The sequence below is a fragment of the Ambystoma mexicanum genome, chromosome 13 (assembly GCF_040938575.1).
Source record: "Ambystoma mexicanum isolate Mex_15411 chromosome 13, UKY_AmexF1_1, whole genome shotgun sequence".
NCBI classification, from domain to species: domain Eukaryota; kingdom Metazoa; phylum Chordata; class Amphibia; order Caudata; family Ambystomatidae; genus Ambystoma; species Ambystoma mexicanum.
Window position 1 is genome coordinate 358,437,567 of NC_090938.1, and position 14,790 is coordinate 358,452,356.

Sequence of the window (14,790 nt, forward strand, 5' to 3'; positions counted from 1 at the left end):
TAGTAAAACCAGCATAACGCAAGCTCCAGTTTCCCAGTGTTTGGCATCATTCAACGTTTCCAGCCAAGATCAAAGTTCAGATGCTGCTGCTTCCTGTGATGTCATTGAATTTAAATAGTGAGTGATGGCAATAACCCTTTTCCAATTAAATTTTGCCACATCAACGTCCCTGAAAATAGAGAAAGGCGTGCAATCCAGAACCGCTGTACTGTTCAATAGAGTAAGGGCTTCACCGTGATCATCTGCATCTGTCATCACAAGATTATCAAGGTCTTTTTCTTGAAGAAATTAGGTCCAGAAAGCCGACCTTCCCCACAGACTATTCAGACACCTTGCGCTTGTGGCTTTGTTATAGGCCCGAATCCATTGGTAAAAGGTTGCACAGGTACAATGTGCAATATCAGTTCCTATTCAACAATGTTCAAGAAAATTACCATTTGGAGGCCCTGATGAGGATCGAACTCACGACCCCTGGTTTACAAGACCAGTGCTCTGCCACTGAGCTACAGAGCCCCTCTAGTTACAATGCATAACAGCAACACAACGAGCACACAACATGATGTTTACTGGGTAGACATATTTGAAGGGTGTGTGAGAATGTATGTATATGATTGTGATTTGACCTGTTTTTTTCTGGCCGATTCTTTGAGGAGCAGCTAATTTGTGCGTATTCCGTGCAATTTTAGGGTGACTAATGAGGAGATGTGATGCGTGAAAGTTGAAAAAAACATGTACATGGCAGCAGAGAGACAATATGGATATTACCTTTGCTTTTTTAAATTTCTATCCGGATTCTGGCTCAAAGGGTAGTCAAGCACAGCAGATTGCATTCCTGCCAGTAACACGACAACCTTGTTTGTGTCCTTCTTAATCAACTAACATGCATATTTTCACTTTTGTCTGTATGTTCTTTGAAAGCCAATGGCAATGGTGCTTAGAGCAATGCAGATGTTTAAAAAAGATTTCAAAAGTTAAAATCGACAAAGGTGGGATTCGAAACCACGCGTGTACAGTAGATTAGCAGTCCATCGCCTTAACCACTCGGCCACCTCGTCTACAGGGATTATGTTAGGCATTCAAGTCTTTACAGGTAATAACACAAACATCTTCAAAATAGAACCACAATGCGTTCCTTGTTGAGGTACATCCAGCCGTTTGCAGGAAAACTGCCTCACTTGCTGTTGAGAAAAATTCATCAAAGTCCTGGGGTGTTTATAGGCATCGCCAAGATGACATTGGGAGGTGTTTCAATTGACACGTGTTGAATATGAGGAAGAGCATCATGCTGGCTCCAGTGGCACTGCCTGCAGCATGACAAAAATGTAGAAGGGACATTTGACTGCACCATTGGCTGAACATCAGTGGCAAAGTGTATATCAGGCTAAAAGGTAAGCTCCAGTGGCACAATATGGGCACTACAAGGCACCCATAATTTGGTGTCAGCTAAAAAGACAATGCCAGAGCTTGTGGGTGCTTTTGTACACTTGTGTGTGTGTTTGTGGGTGTAGTTTCATGTTGAAAACCAAAACACAGCAGCTCCAGTGGCGCAATCGGTTAGCGCGCGGTACTTATACAGCAGTACATGCAGTGAGCAATGCCGAGGTTGTGAGTTCAAGCCTCACCTGGAGCAACTTTGGAACTTTTTACTAATTCACCTCAAAACTGAATTATTGAACCAATAAATGTTCTGGACATTTTTTGGTTCACCTCAAGGTTTCCTTGATTGTCAGTTAATGTTGTATGACAGCTCCTCTGCCTTTTAGACATGGAATACTCATTGCAAGTTATTTATGGGGTGTTTGCGCTTTAAATACAGCTACGGAGGGTTTTTGAAAATAGAACAGAAAATAAAAAATGTCAACTGTTATTATACTCCATTTTCTGCTGAGCACCACTTACGGAAGACATTTGTAAAGGTAGAAAAAGGGTTACTGGAGTAGGATCCAGGAGACAATATCAACTTACAAAGAATAATGTTGTCTATTTACTGCATTATCGCCTTTGAAGCAAACCTCTGAGAATAAATACCCTTTCACTAATCAGGCAGTCACTTTGATAAAATCAAGCAGAACAAGGATGCTGATAGGAACTCGCCTCATTTGCATATGGGCTAGGGCTTCTGGGAGCCATGAGAATTAGGAGTTGAAGGTTTTGCAGATCGAGATTGCTAAAGGGCTGGGCATTTGCACAGACCTCTCCATGCCTGATTGGTGCCGAAGGTTAGTTGCAAGTGGTCCCCTGCTCACCCTACCTTACACAGGGCCATGCCCAGTTAGGCCCCTCAGGGCTAGGCCCGGCAGGGCTAAGCCCGGCGTTCGTCAGGCGAAGTGCCTGGACCCCTGCTCATCATACCTCAGAATCTGGTCTAGCTATTGCAGACATGGGGAATGGTGCTTATATCCCATTGACAGCGCCCACAAGCTGCATACTAATAGCCAATGATGTGTGAATGCGGTCAGGGTAGCAGACATATAGAACAATTGGGTGGGTTCGCTTCCGAACTGGATGCACAGGAGCAGGAGAGAATGGCTGTTGGCGATGTATGCAACTTGCTCTGCGTGAACACATCTACCGACCCCTTCCCCTACACACACGGGCACATACACACACACACACACACATAGCCATTGGAGCTATGCAGAGCTAATCAGAAAGATTGGTAATCATTAGAACATGAAAGATATGTGTTCATTTTTTATTAAACTTGTGGACTCCCGCAGAAACGGAGGGACTCACATCTCTAATTGAGGCTTGCTTACCTCTATACAAATGTGTTTGCTGGCTGTCTTTCTTCAACTGGTATGTGCGGTTGTGTCTGTCTTTGTCTTTCAACACGCCTGGCACGTTTACATTATCAAAGAGATGATTGTATGGAGATGGGGAACACCCCTCCGTTGCATTGTGAACTTGAACAGTCTTTTCACCAAAGCAGCTACATGCGACATTGCAAGGTTTTTGTCAGTCTTTGCCTGAAAACATTAGGCCTTCCTCTCGAACTCTATTTCACTCCTTCTGTGGAAGACTTCAATTATGAGGATGCATCCCGTCATAAAAGGTTCTCTGTAGATGGTGCAACTCTGGCTTCTCTTCCCCGTGCTTTTTGAAAATAATCCGCCCGAGGCCCTGATGAGGTTTGAACTCATGACCCCTGGTTTACGAGACCAGTGCTCTGCCACTGAGCTACAAGGCCACCTGCTGCTTGCTCACAGCCAACAACAGAAAGTGCAAAGAAACCATGGGTTTTACCTAGGTAGATCTCCAGGTATATGAATTTCTGGTTGTGTAAAAATGGCTGTATATCTCTGCATGTGTTCAGTACGTCATCATACATCTGATTTGCGAAAGCGTGTGTGCTTATGTTGGTGATACATTGTCGGTATGCGTTTGAGTATGTACTTTTACGGGTATGTATGTATTGAGTAGGATGCTGAACAGGTTCATGAGTTTAGATAGCAGGTCAGAATGATGGCAAAAGGAACATGTAAAAGGCAGACAACTAAAAGAAAAAAGAATTTGGGATGTAAGCTTGGGAGTTTACTAACTGCGCTGATTTTGGCTCCTATAATAGTAAAGAATGGAAACCTACGAGGAAAGTCTTTGACTAATTTCATTCTCCGCCTGCACCAATGAACTTATTTTTACATCTCTATTTCCATATCTGTACTCATTCCTGTCTTTCACAGGGAGGTTGAAAGACTTTGGTCTATGTTTAAATGCAGACTATAAAGAAAAAATACGACGAAGGTGGGATTCGAACCCACGCGTGCAGAGCACAATGGATTAGCAGTCCATCGCCTTAACCACTCGGCCACCTCGTCTGTTTGGGAACGGTGCTCGAGTCCCATGCTTAAAGAAGAGATAAAACAATGGTGGTGCAAAGTCAGTGAAAAATAGATCATGTTTGTCATAATAGAAACAAGATCGTTGACTCGTTCTTCCTTACCCGGCCATTGATAGATAAACACATCAAGTTGAAGTTCAGAAAAATATAACAAGAGCTCCTGGAGGGTTCACAACACTAATCCAGAGGAAGGTGCTTGTTCTTCCGTATGGCACACCATTAGTAGTAAAACCAGCATAACGCAAGCTCCAGTTTCCCAGTGTTTGGCATCATTCAACGTTTCCAGCCAAGATCAAAGTTCAGATGCTGCTGCTTCCTGTGATGTCATTGAATTTAAATAGTGAGTGATGGCAATAACCCTTTTCCAATTAAATTTTGCCACATCAACGTCCCTGAAAATAGAGAAAGGCGTGCAACCCAGAACCGCTGTACTGTTCAATAGAGTAAGGGCTTCACCGTGATCATCTGCATCTGTCATCACAAGATTATCAAGGTCTTTTTCTTGAAGAAATTAGGTCCAGAAAGCCGACCTTCCCCACAGACTATTCAGACACCTTGCGCTTGTGGCTTTGTTATAGGCCCGAATCCATTGGTAAAAGGTTGCACAGGTACAATGTGCAATATCAGTTCCTATTCAACAATGTTCAAGAAAATTACCATTTGGAGGCCCTGATGAGGATCGAACTCACGACCCCTGGTTTACAAGACCAGTGCTCTGCCACTGAGCTACAGAGCCCCTCAGGTTACAACGCATAACAGCAACACAACGAGCACACAACATGATGTTTACTGGGTAGACATATTTGAAGGGTGTGTGAGAATGTATGTATATGATTGTGATTTGACCTGTTTTTTTCTGGCCGATTTTTTGAGGAGCAGCTAATTTGTGCGTATTCCGTGCAATTTTAGGGTGACTAATGAGGAGATGTGATGCGTGAAAGTTGAAAAAAACATGTACATGGCAGCAGAGAGACAATATGGATATTACCTTTGCTTTTTTAAATTTCTATCCGGATTCTGGCTCAAAGGGTAGTCAAGCACAGCAGATTGCATTCCTGCCAGTAACACGACAACCTTGTTTGTGTCCTTCTTAATCAACTAACATGCATATTTTCACTTTTGTCTGTATGTTCTTTGAAAGCCAATGGCAATGGTGCTTAGAGCAATGCAGATGTTTAAAAAAGATTTCAAAAGTTAAAATCGACAAAGGTGGGATTCGAAACCACGCGTGTACAGTAGATTAGCAGTCCATCGCCTTAACCACTCGGCCACCTCGTCTACAGGGATTATGTTAGGCATTCAAGTCTTTACAGGTAATAACACAAACATCTTCAAAATAGAACCACAATGCGTTCCTTGTTGAGGTACATCCAGCCGTTTGCAGGAAAACTGCCTCACTTGCTGTTGAGAAAAATTCATCAAAGTCCTGGGGTGTTTATAGGCATCGCCAAGATGACATTGGGAGGTGTTTCAATTGACACGTGTTGAATATGAGGAAGAGCATCATGCTGGCTCCAGTGGCACTGCCTGCAGCATGACAAAAATGTAGAAGGGACATTTGACTGCACCATTGGCTGAACATCAGTGGCAAAGTGTATATCAGGCTAAAAGGTAAGCTCCAGTGGCACAATATGGGCACTACAAGGCACCCATAATTTGGTGTCAGCTAAAAAGACAATGCCAGAGCTTGTGGGTGCTTTTGTACACTTGTGTGTGTGTTTGTGGGTGTAGTTTCATGTCGAAAACCAAAACACAGCAGCTCCAGTGGCGCAATCGGTTAGCGCGCGCGGTACTTATACAGCAGTACATGCAGTGAGCAATGCCGAGGTTGTGAGTTCAAGCCTCACCTGGAGCAACTTTGGAACTTTTTACTAATTCACCTCAAAACTGAATTATTGAACCAATAAATGTTCTGGACATTTTTTGGTTCACCTCAAGGTTTCCTTGATTGTCAGTTAATGTTGTATGACAGCTCCTCTGCCTTTTAGACATGGAATACTCATTGCAAGTTATTTATGGGGTGTTTGCGCTTTAAATACAGCTACGGAGGGTTTTTGAAAATAGAACAGAAAATAAAAAATGTCAACTGTTATTATACTCCATTTTCTGCTGAGCACCACTTACGGAAGACATTTGTAAAGGTAGAAAAAGGGTTACTGGAGTAGGATCCAGGAGACAATATCAACTTACAAAGAATAATGTTGTCTATTTACTGCATTATCGCCTTTGAAGCAAACCTCTGAGAATAAATACCCTTTCACTAATCAGGCAGTCACTTTGATAAAATCAAGCAGAACAAGGATGCTGATAGGAACTCGCCTCATTTGCATATGGGCTAGGGCTTCTGGGAGCCATGAGAATTAGGAGTTGAAGGTTTTGCAGATCGAGATTGCTAAAGGGCTGGGCATTTGCACAGACCTCTCCATGCCTGATTGGTGCCGAAGGTTAGTTGCAAGTGGTCCCCTGCTCACCCTACCTTACACAGGGCCATGCCCAGTTAGGCCCCTCAGGGCTAGGCCCGGCAGGGCTAAGCCCGGCGTTCGTCAGGCGAAGTGCCTGGACCCCTGCTCATCATACCTCAGAATCTGGTCTAGCTATTGCAGACATGGGGAATGGTGCTTATATCCCATTGACAGCGCCCACAAGCTGCATACTAATAGCCAATGATGTGTGAATGCGGTCAGGGTAGCAGACATATAGAACAATTGGGTGGGTTCGCTTCCGAACTGGATGCACAGGAGCAGAAGAGAATGGCTGTTGGCGATGTATGCAACTTGCTCTGCGTGAACACATCTACCGACCCCTTCCCCTACACACACGGGCACATACACACACACACACACACATAGCCATTGGAGCTATGCAGAGCTAATCAGAAAGATTGGTAATCATTAGAACATGAAAGATATGTGTTCATTTTTTATTAAACTTGTGGACTCCCGCAGAAACGCAGGGACTCACATCTCTAATTGAGGCTTGCTTACCTCTATACAAATGTGTTTGCTGGCTGTCTTTCTTCAACTGGTATGTGCGGTTGTGTCTGTCTTTGTCTTTCAACACGCCTGGCACGTTTACATTATCAAAGAGATGATTGTATGGAGATGGGGAACACCCCTCCGTTGCATTGTGAACTTGAACAGTCTTTTCACCAAAGCAGCTACATGCGACATTGCAAGGTTTTTGTCAGTCTTTGCCTGAAAACATTAGGCCTTCCTCTCGAACTCTATTTCACTCCTTCTGTGGAAGACTTCAATTATGAGGATGCATCCCGTCATAAAAGGTTCTCTGTAGATGGTGCAACTCTGGCTTCTCTTCCCCGTGCTTTTTGAAAATAATCCGCCCGAGGCCCTGATGAGGTTTGAACTCATGACCCCTGGTTTACGAGACCAGTGCTCGGCCACTGAGCTACAAGGCCACCTGCTGCTTGCTCACAGCCAACAACAGAAAGTGCAAAGAAACCATGGGTTTTACCTAGGTAGATCTCCAGGTATATGAATTTCTGGTTGTGTAAAAATGGCTGTATATCTCTGCATGTGTTCAGTACGTCATCATACATCTGATTTGCGAAAGCGTGTGTGCTTATGTTGGTGATACATTGTCGGTATGCGTTTGAGTATGTACTTTTACGGGTATGTATGTATTGAGTAGGATGCTGAACAGGTTCATGAGTTTAGATAGCAGGTCAGAATGATGGCAAAAGGAACATGTAAAAGGCAGACAACTAAAAGAAAAAAGAATTTGGGATGTAAGCTTGGGAGTTTACTAACTGCGCTGATTTTGGCTCCTATAATAGTAAAGAATGGAAACCTACGAGGAAAGTCTTTGACTAATTTCATTCTCCGCCTGCACCAATGAACTTATTTTTACATCTCTATTTCCATATCTGTACTCATTCCTGTCTTTCACAGGGAGGTTGAAAGACTTTGGTCTATGTTTAAATGCAGACTATAAAGAAAAAATACGACGAAGGTGGGATTCGAACCCACGCGTGCAGAGCACAATGGATTAGCAGTCCATCGCCTTAACCACTCGGCCACCTCGTCTGTTTGGGAACAGTGCTCGAGTCCCATGCTTAAAGAAGAGATAAAACAATGGTGGTGCAAAGTCAGTGAAAAATAGATCATGTTTGTCATAATAGAAACAAGATCGTTGACTCGTTCTTCCTTACCCGGCCATTGATAGATAAACACATCAAGTTGAAGTTCAGAAAAATATAACAAGAGCTCCTGGAGGGTTCACAACACTAATCCAGAGGAAGGTGCTTGAGCTTCCGTATGGCACACCATTAGTAGTAAAACCAGCATAACGCAAGCTCCAGTTTCCCAGTGTTTGGCATCATTCAACGTTTCCAGCCAAGATCAAAGTTCAGATGCTGCTGCTTCCTGTGATGTCATTGAATTTAAATAGTGAGTGATGGCAATAACCCTTTTCCAATTACATTTTGCCACATCAACGTCCCTGAAAATAGAGAAAGGCGTGCAACCCAGAACCGCTGTACTGTTCAATAGAGTAAGGGCTTCACCGTGATCATCTGCATCTGTCATCACAAGATTATCAAGGTCTTTTTCTTGAAGAAATTAGGTCCAGAAAGCCGACCTTCCCCACAGACTATTCAGACACCTTGCGCTTGTGGCTTTGTTATAGGCCCGAATCCATTGGTAAAAGGTTGCACAGGTACAATGTGCAATATCAGTTCCTATTCAACAATGTTCAAGAAAATTGCCATTTGGAGGCCCTGATGAGGATAGAACTCACGACCCCTGGTTTACAAGACCAGTGCTCTGCCACTGAGCTACAGAGCCCCTCTAGTTACGACGCATAACAGCAACACAACGAGCACACAACATGATGTTTACTGGGTAGACATATTTGAAGGGTGTGTGAGAATGTATGTATATGATTGTGATTTGACCTGTTTTTTTCTGGCCGATTCTTTGAGGAGCAGCTAATTTGTGCGTATTCCGTGCAATTTTAGGGTGACTAATGAGGAGATGTGATGCGTGAAAGTTGAAAAAAACATGTACATGGCAGCAGAGAGACAATATGGATATTACCTTTGCTTTTTTAAATTTCTATCCGGATTCTGGCTCAAAGGGTAGTCAAGCACAGCAGATTGCATTCCTGCCAGTAACACGACAACCTTGTTTGTGTCCTTCTTAATCAACTAACATGCATATTTTCACTTTTGTCTGTATGTTCTTTGAAAGCCAATGGCAATGGTGCTTAGAGCAATGCAGATGTTTAAAAAAGATTTCAAAAGTTAAAATCGACAAAGGTGGGATTCGAAACCACGCGTGTACAGTAGATTAGCAGTCCATCGCCTTAACCACTCGGCCACCTCGTCTACAGGGATTATGTTAGGCATTCAAGTCTTTACAGGTAATAACACAAACATCTTCAAAATAGAACCACAATGCGCTCCTTGTTGAGGTACATCCAGCCGTTTGCAGGAAAACTGCCTCACTTGCTGTTGAGAAAAATTCATCAAAGTCCTGGGGTGTTTATAGGCATCGCCAAGATGACATTGGGAGGTGTTTCAATTGACACGTGTTGAATATGAGGAAGAGCATCATGCTGGCTCCAGTGGCACTGCCTGCAGCATGACAAAAATGTAGAAGGGACATTTGACTGCACCATTGGCTGAACATCAGTGGCAAAGTGTATATCAGGCTAAAAGGTAAGCTCCAGTGGCACAATATGGGCACTACAAGGCACCCATAATTTGGTGTCAGCTAAAAAGGCAATGCCAGAGCTTGTGGGTGCTTTTGTACACTTGTGTGTGTGTTTGTGGGTGTAGTTTCATGTTGAAAACCAAAACACAGCAGCTCCAGTGGCGCAATCGGTTAGCGCGCGGTACTTATACAGCAGTACATGCAGTGAGCAATGCCGAGGTTGTGAGTTCAAGCCTCACCTGGAGCAACTTTGGAACTTTTTACTAATTCACCTCAAAACTGAATTATTGAACCAATAAATGTTCTGGACATTTTTTGGTTCACCTCAAGGTTTCCTTGATTGTCAGTTAATGTTGTATGACAGCTCCTCTGCCTTTTAGACATGGAATACTCATTGCAAGTTATTTATGGGGTGTTTGCGCTTTAAATACAGCTACGGAGGGTTTTTGAAAATAGAACAGAAAATAAAAAATGTCAACTGTTATTATACTCCATTTTCTGCTGAGCACCACTTACGGAAGACATTTGTAAAGGTAGAAAAAGGGTTACTGGAGTAGGATCCAGGAGACAATATCAACTTACAAAGAATAATGTTGTCTATTTACTGCATTATCGCCTTTGAAGCAAACCTCTGAGAATAAATACCCTTTCACTAATCAGGCAGTCACTTTGATAAAATCAAGCAGAACAAGGATGCTGATAGGAACTCGCCTCATTTGCATATGGGCTAGGGCTTCTGGGAGCCATGAGAATTAGGAGTTGAAGGTTTTGCAGATCGAGATTGCTAAAGGGCTGGGCATTTGCACAGACCTCTCCATGCCTGATTGGTGCCGAAGGTTAGTTGCAAGTGGTCCCCTGCTCACCCTACCTTACACAGGGCCATGCCCAGTTAGGCCCCTCAGGGCTAGGCCCGGCAGGGCTAAGCCCGGCGTTCGTCAGGCGAAGTGCCTGGACCCCTGCTCATCATACCTCAGAATCTGGTCTAGCTATTGCAGACATGGGGAATGGTGCTTATATCCCATTGACAGCGCCCACAAGCTGCATACTAATAGCCAATGATGTGTGAATGCGGTCAGGGTAGCAGACATATAGAACAATTGGGTGGGTTCGCTTCCGAACTGGATGCACAGGAGCAGGAGAGAATGGCTGTTGGCGATGTATGCAACTTGCTCTGCGTGAACACATCTACCGACCCCTTCCCCTACACACACGGGCACATACACACACACACACACACATAGCCATTGGAGCTATGCAGAGCTAATCAGAAAGATTGGTAATCATTAGAACATGAAAGATATGTGTTCATTTTTTATTAAACTTGTGGACTCCCGCAGAAACGGAGGGACTCACATCTCTAATTGAGGCTTGCTTACCTCTATACAAATGTGTTTGCTGGCTGTCTTTCTTCAACTGGTATGTGCGGTTGTGTCTGTCTTTGTCTTTCAACACGCCTGGCACGTTTACATTATCAAAGAGATGATTGTATGGAGATGGGGAACACCCCTCCGTTGCATTGTGAACTTGAACAGTCTTTTCACCAAAGCAGCTACATGCGACATTGCAAGGTTTTTGTCAGTCTTTGCCTGAAAACATTAGGCCTTCCTCTCGAACTCTATTTCACTCCTTCTGTGGAAGACTTCAATTATGAGGATGCATCCCGTCATAAAAGGTTCTCTGTAGATGGTGCAACTCTGGCTTCTCTTCCCCGTGCTTTTTGAAAATAATCCGCCCGAGGCCCTGATGAGGTTTGAACTCATGACCCCTGGTTTACGAGACCAGTGCTCTGCCACTGAGCTACAAGGCCACCTGCTGCTTGCTCACAGCCAACAACAGAAAGTGCAAAGAAACCATGGGTTTTACCTAGGTAGATCTCCAGGTATATGAATTTCTGGTTGTGTTAAAATGGCTGTATATCTCTGCATGTGTTCAGTACGTCATCATACATCTGATTTGCGAAAGCGTGTGTGCTTATGTTGGTGATACATTGTCGGTATGCGTTTGAGTATGTACTTTTACGGGTATGTATGTATTGAGTAGGATGCTGAACAGGTTCATGAGTTTAGATAGCAGGTCAGAATGATGGCAAAAGGAACATGTAAAAGGCAGACAACTAAAAGAAAAAAGAATTTGGGATGTAAGCTTGGGAGTTTACTAACTGCGCTGATTTTGGCTCCTATAATAGTAAAGAATGGAAACCTACGAGGAAAGTCTTTGACTAATTTCATTCTCCGCCTGCACCAATGAACTTATTTTTACATCTCTATTTCCATATCTGTACTCATTCCTGTCTTTCACAGGGAGGTTGAAAGACTTTGGTCTATGTTTAAATGCAGACTATAAAGAAAAAATACGACGAAGGTGGGATTCGAACCCACGCGTGCAGAGCACAATGGATTAGCAGTCCATCGCCTTAACCACTCGGCCACCTCGTCTGTTTGGGAACGGTGCTCGAGTCCCATGCTTAAAGAAGAGATAAAACAATGGTGGTGCAAAGTCAGTGAAAAATAGATCATGTTTGTCATAATAGAAACAAGATCGTTGACTCGTTCTTCCTTACCCGGCCATTGATAGATAAACACATCAAGTTGAAGTTCAGAAAAATATAACAAGAGCTCCTGGAGGGTTCACAACACTAATCCAGAGGAAGGTGCTTGAGCTTCCGTATGGCACACCATTAGTAGTAAAACCAGCATAACGCAAGCTCCAGTTTCCCAGTGTTTGGCATCATTCAACGTTTCCAGCCAAGATCAAAGTTCAGATGCTGCTGCTTCCTGTGATGTCATTGAATTTAAATAGTGAGTGATGGCAATAACCCTTTTCCAATTACATTTTGCCACATCAACGTCCCTGAAAATAGAGAAAGGCGTGCAACCCAGAACCGCTGTACTGTTCAATAGAGTAAGGGCTTCACCGTGATCATCTGCATCTGTCATCACAAGATTATCAAGGTCTTTTTCTTGAAGAAATTAGGTCCAGAAAGCCGACCTTCCCCACAGACTATTCAGACACCTTGCGCTTGTGGCTTTGTTATAGGCCCGAATCCATTGGTAAAAGGTTGCACAGGTACAATGTGCAATATCAGTTCCTATTCAACAATGTTCAAGAAAATTACCATTTGGAGGCCCTGATGAGGATCGAACTCACGACCCCTGGTTTACAAGACCAGTGCTCTGCCACTGAGCTACAGAGCCCCTCTAGTTACGACGCATAACAGCAACACAACGAGCACACAACATGATGTTTACTGGGTAGACATATTTGAAGGGTGTGTGAGAATGTATGTATATGATTGTGATTTGACCTGTTTTTTTCTGGCCGATTCTTTGAGGAGCAGCTAATTTGTGCGTATTCCGTGCAATTTTAGGGTGACTAATGAGGAGATGTGATGCGTGAAAGTTGAAAAAAACATGTACATGGCAGCAGAGAGACAATATGGATATTACCTTTGCTTTTTTAAATTTCTATCCGGATTCTGGCTCAAAGGGTAGTCAAGCACAGCAGATTGCATTCCTGCCAGTAACACGACAACCTTGTTTGTGTCCTTCTTAATCAACTAACATGCATATTTTCACTTTTGTCTGTATGTTCTTTGAAAGCCAATGGCAATGGTGCTTAGAGCAATGCAGATGTTTAAAAAAGATTTCAAAAGTTAAAATCGACAAAGGTGGGATTCGAAACCACGCGTGTACAGTAGATTAGCAGTCCATCGCCTTAACCACTCGGCCACCTCGTCTACAGGGATTATGTTAGGCATTCAAGTCTTTACAGGTAATAACACAAACATCTTCAAAATAGAACCACAATGCGCTCCTTGTTGAGGTACATCCAGCCGTTTGCAGGAAAACTGCCTCACTTGCTGTTGAGAAAAATTCATCAAAGTCCTGGGGTGTTTATAGGCATCGCCAAGATGACATTGGGAGGTGTTTCAATTGACACGTGTTGAATATGAGGAAGAGCATCATGCTGGCTCCAGTGGCACTGCCTGCAGCATGACAAAAATGTAGAAGGGACATTTGACTGCACCATTGGCTGAACATCAGTGGCAAAGTGTATATCAGGCTAAAAGGTAAGCTCCAGTGGCACAATATGGGCACTACAAGGCACCCATAATTTGGTGTCAGCTAAAAAGACAATGCCAGAGCTTGTGGGTGCTTTTGTACACTTGTGTGTGTGTTTGTGGGTGTAGTTTCATGTCGAAAACCAAAACACAGCAGCTCCAGTGGCGCAATCGGTTAGCGCGCGCGGTACTTATACAGCAGTACATGCAGTGAGCAATGCCGAGGTTGTGAGTTCAAGCCTCACCTGGAGCAACTTTGGAACTTTTTACTAATTCACCTCAAAACTGAATTATTGAACCAATAAATGTTCTGGACATTTTTTGGTTCACCTCAAGGTTTCCTTGATTGTCAGTTAATGTTGTATGACAGCTCCTCTGCCTTTTAGACATGGAATACTCATTGCAAGTTATTTATGGGGTGTTTGCGCTTTAAATACAGCTACGGAGGGTTTTTGAAAATAGAACAGAAAATAAAAAATGTCAACTGTTATTATACTCCATTTTCTGCTGAGCACCACTTACGGAAGACATTTGTAAAGGTAGAAAAAGGGTTACTGGAGTAGGATCCAGGAGACAATATCAACTTACAAAGAATAATGTTGTCTATTTACTGCATTATCGCCTTTGAAGCAAACCTCTGAGAATAAATACCCTTTCACTAATCAGGCAGTCACTTTGATAAAATCAAGCAGAACAAGGATGCTGATAGGAACTCGCCTCATTTGCATATGGGCTAGGGCTTCTGGGAGCCATGAGAATTAGGAGTTGAAGGTTTTGCAGATCGAGATTGCTAAAGGGCTGGGCATTTGCACAGACCTCTCCATGCCTGATTGGTGCCGAAGGTTAGTTGCAAGTGGTCCCCTGCTCACCCTACCTTACACAGGGCCATGCCCAGTTAGGCCCCTCAGGGCTAGGCCCGGCAGGGCTAAGCCCAGCGTTTGTCAGGCGTTCGTCAGGCGAAGTGCCTGGACCCCTGCTCATCATACCTCAGAATCTGGTCTAGCTATTGCAGACATGGGGAATGGTGCTTATATCCCATTGACAGCGCCCACAAGCTGCATACTAATAGCCAATGATGTGTGAATGCGGTCAGGGTAGCAGACATATAGAACAATTGGGTGGGTTCGCTTCCGAACTGGATGCACAGGAGCAGGAGAGAATGGCTGTTGGCGATGTATGCAACTTGCTCTGCGTGAACACATCTACCGACCCCTTCC

At 43.7% G+C, this 14,790-nt stretch overlaps 18 non-coding genes across 18 annotated transcripts; 4 read left to right on the top strand and 14 right to left on the bottom strand.

The window, feature by feature from the left end:
* Positions 1-441: 441 nt before the first annotated feature.
* TRNAT-UGU (transfer RNA threonine (anticodon UGU)) lies at positions 442-513 on the bottom strand. Its single transcript has one exon. It is a non-coding gene; the product is annotated as a tRNA-Thr (tRNA).
* Positions 514-978: 465 nt separating this feature from the next.
* On the bottom strand, positions 979-1,055 carry TRNAS-GCU (transfer RNA serine (anticodon GCU)). The gene has a single exon. It is a non-coding gene; the product is annotated as a tRNA-Ser (tRNA).
* Positions 1,056-1,535: 480 nt separating this feature from the next.
* TRNAI-UAU (transfer RNA isoleucine (anticodon UAU)) lies at positions 1,536-1,630 on the top strand. Its single transcript has 2 exons — positions 1,536-1,573; positions 1,595-1,630. It is a non-coding gene; the product is annotated as a tRNA-Ile (tRNA).
* Positions 1,631-3,118: 1,488 nt separating this feature from the next.
* TRNAT-CGU (transfer RNA threonine (anticodon CGU)) lies at positions 3,119-3,190 on the bottom strand. The gene has a single exon. It is a non-coding gene; the product is annotated as a tRNA-Thr (tRNA).
* Positions 3,191-3,736: 546 nt separating this feature from the next.
* TRNAS-GCU (transfer RNA serine (anticodon GCU)) lies at positions 3,737-3,818 on the bottom strand. Its single transcript has one exon. It is a non-coding gene; the product is annotated as a tRNA-Ser (tRNA).
* Positions 3,819-4,505: 687 nt separating this feature from the next.
* TRNAT-UGU (transfer RNA threonine (anticodon UGU)) lies at positions 4,506-4,577 on the bottom strand. The gene has a single exon. It is a non-coding gene; the product is annotated as a tRNA-Thr (tRNA).
* Positions 4,578-5,042: 465 nt separating this feature from the next.
* On the bottom strand, positions 5,043-5,119 carry TRNAS-GCU (transfer RNA serine (anticodon GCU)). Its single transcript has one exon. It is a non-coding gene; the product is annotated as a tRNA-Ser (tRNA).
* Positions 5,120-5,599: 480 nt separating this feature from the next.
* TRNAI-UAU (transfer RNA isoleucine (anticodon UAU)) lies at positions 5,600-5,696 on the top strand. Its single transcript has 2 exons — positions 5,600-5,639; positions 5,661-5,696. It is a non-coding gene; the product is annotated as a tRNA-Ile (tRNA).
* Positions 5,697-7,184: 1,488 nt separating this feature from the next.
* TRNAT-CGU (transfer RNA threonine (anticodon CGU)) lies at positions 7,185-7,256 on the bottom strand. The gene has a single exon. It is a non-coding gene; the product is annotated as a tRNA-Thr (tRNA).
* A 546-nt stretch (positions 7,257-7,802) lies between these two features.
* TRNAS-GCU (transfer RNA serine (anticodon GCU)) lies at positions 7,803-7,884 on the bottom strand. The gene has a single exon. It is a non-coding gene; the product is annotated as a tRNA-Ser (tRNA).
* A 687-nt stretch (positions 7,885-8,571) lies between these two features.
* Positions 8,572-8,643, bottom strand: TRNAT-UGU (transfer RNA threonine (anticodon UGU)). Its single transcript has one exon. It is a non-coding gene; the product is annotated as a tRNA-Thr (tRNA).
* A 465-nt stretch (positions 8,644-9,108) lies between these two features.
* TRNAS-GCU (transfer RNA serine (anticodon GCU)) lies at positions 9,109-9,185 on the bottom strand. The gene has a single exon. It is a non-coding gene; the product is annotated as a tRNA-Ser (tRNA).
* A 480-nt stretch (positions 9,186-9,665) lies between these two features.
* On the top strand, positions 9,666-9,760 carry TRNAI-UAU (transfer RNA isoleucine (anticodon UAU)). The gene is made up of 2 exons: positions 9,666-9,703; positions 9,725-9,760. It is a non-coding gene; the product is annotated as a tRNA-Ile (tRNA).
* Positions 9,761-11,248: 1,488 nt separating this feature from the next.
* TRNAT-CGU (transfer RNA threonine (anticodon CGU)) lies at positions 11,249-11,320 on the bottom strand. The gene has a single exon. It is a non-coding gene; the product is annotated as a tRNA-Thr (tRNA).
* A 546-nt stretch (positions 11,321-11,866) lies between these two features.
* TRNAS-GCU (transfer RNA serine (anticodon GCU)) lies at positions 11,867-11,948 on the bottom strand. The gene has a single exon. It is a non-coding gene; the product is annotated as a tRNA-Ser (tRNA).
* A 687-nt stretch (positions 11,949-12,635) lies between these two features.
* TRNAT-UGU (transfer RNA threonine (anticodon UGU)) lies at positions 12,636-12,707 on the bottom strand. The gene has a single exon. It is a non-coding gene; the product is annotated as a tRNA-Thr (tRNA).
* Positions 12,708-13,172: 465 nt separating this feature from the next.
* Positions 13,173-13,249, bottom strand: TRNAS-GCU (transfer RNA serine (anticodon GCU)). Its single transcript has one exon. It is a non-coding gene; the product is annotated as a tRNA-Ser (tRNA).
* Positions 13,250-13,729: 480 nt separating this feature from the next.
* Positions 13,730-13,826, top strand: TRNAI-UAU (transfer RNA isoleucine (anticodon UAU)). Its single transcript has 2 exons — positions 13,730-13,769; positions 13,791-13,826. It is a non-coding gene; the product is annotated as a tRNA-Ile (tRNA).
* The last annotated feature ends 964 nt before the right edge of the window (positions 13,827-14,790 follow it).